This window comes from Salvelinus sp. IW2-2015, unplaced genomic scaffold (genome assembly GCF_002910315.2).
Source record: "Salvelinus sp. IW2-2015 unplaced genomic scaffold, ASM291031v2 Un_scaffold5035, whole genome shotgun sequence".
Classification (NCBI taxonomy): domain Eukaryota; kingdom Metazoa; phylum Chordata; class Actinopteri; order Salmoniformes; family Salmonidae; genus Salvelinus; species Salvelinus sp. IW2-2015.
In genome coordinates, this window is record NW_019946303.1 from 37,393 (window position 1) to 39,000 (window position 1,608).

A 1,608-nucleotide genomic window follows, 5' to 3' on the forward strand; every position below is an offset into this window, starting at 1 on the left:
ATAGTTTGGCGCGATCCCCCACCTGTCCAAGATCCTCTTGTGGCAGGGAGGAGACTGTGCGCCATGCCTTTTGGGACTGTGCCTTTGCCGGAGTAGTATGGGCTAGGGCACGGGTGTTGTTGGGAATGGTAAGAGGGGATTTTGTGTTGACTTGGGCTAGGTTGGAAAGAGGTGTAGGGAGAGCGAGGGGCACAGTTAGGGACAGGTTTCTGCTCTGGCTTCTCATGAGTCTCTTTAAGCGGGGGCTGTGGGAAGCCAGGCAGAGATTGGGGGGTGGAAGGGATAGTAAGGAGGGTGGAAGAAAACGTGAGGGGGAGGATTAAGAGGGAGGAGAGGAAGTGGGGGCAGCATGCTGCCCGGGAGAGGTGGAAGGGGGGTTTAGGACTGTGGTAAAGGGAATAGATTAGGTACGTGGAGATAGGGACTTAGGCATGTAATCCATGGGAGTATTGAGGGGGAGGGAAGGTGCTCCCCTGAGAATTATTTTGAGTTGTCATTTGTGTTGTAATTTCAAATGCCTTGTGCTGAGATTATTGGTATTGATGATTATGATTGTTGATTGTTTGTTAAGTATGGTTATGTTTTATGAAGTTTGTGAGTGTTGAGGGAGAAGGGAATTTTCCCCTGAGTATTAATTTGGGGTTTCAGTTGTTTTGTAATTCCAAATGCCTTGGGTTGAGTCTGTTAGTATATATGAGTTATTGGTATGGATGATATCAGTATTGTTGTTGGTGTTGTTTATTATGCTTATGTTTTTGAAAAAGGAATAAAATCTTTTAATCATCTGTTCTTATCAGTTTAATATCTGATACGTCCCCCATCGGGGGACTACAWATTAAATGGATTTTTCGAACAGGGAGTCGGAAATGGGGCTTGCTCCGTCCGCTCCACGCATCGACCCGGTATTGCAGTACCTCCGGGAACGGTGCAACACATTTCTCCCGTTGTCAAGGAAAGAAAATACACCAAGCTGTGTAAACAGCTGGCAGAAGAAGAAAAGGAAAGAAAAAACATCCAAAGTGAAAGTAGGGCGAAGCGCTTTTCGTGGGTTCCCCCGTTTCCCGCCATTTTACTTAAAAAAAAAAAAAAAAAAAAATTAGTCATAGCACTTGAACTCAATTGCCCTTAGCGACAATTGGAGTGGAAAAATACACGGTCAGTCCGATTGAAGTCAAACGCATGAGCAAAAAGTTGGCGGTGGGCGTCATATCCTCTGTCAATTTCTCTTGAAACAAGATATACGGGTTCTGCCAGAAGCAAAGCCCTCAAAAATACTTGGACTCATAAGTGTTCTCTCACGAAGTCTTTAGTAAAAGGCGAAAGGCTTGTGCGTAATGAAGAAGAAACCAGAGTCGTATGGAAGTCAGAGGTCGGGCCGACACACTCTGTGCACTACTAGGCCGGACTCGCGGGTGGGTGGTCGGTCAACCACACCCACTCTGCCAACTTTGTGTGGTAAAAGTCACAGACAGACACAGACAGACGAAGACAGACAGACAGACAGACAGACAGCAGACAGACAGACACAGACAGACAGACAGACAGACAACAGACAGACAGACAGACAGACAGACAGACAGACAGACAGACAACTCCACTCACTCAACT

At 46.4% G+C, this 1,608-nt stretch overlaps 2 non-coding genes across 2 annotated transcripts; one reads left to right on the forward strand and one right to left on the reverse strand.

The window, feature by feature from the left end:
- The first annotated feature begins 747 nt into the window (after nt 1-747).
- On the forward strand, nt 748-936 carry LOC112077901 (U2 spliceosomal RNA). The gene has a single exon (XR_002895530.1). It is a non-coding gene; the product is annotated as a U2 spliceosomal RNA (small nuclear RNA).
- A 307-nt stretch (nt 937-1,243) lies between these two features.
- Nucleotides 1,244-1,355, reverse strand: LOC112077904 (U5 spliceosomal RNA). The gene has a single exon (XR_002895532.1). It is a non-coding gene; the product is annotated as a U5 spliceosomal RNA (small nuclear RNA).
- Between the last annotated feature and the right edge of the window lie 253 nt (nt 1,356-1,608).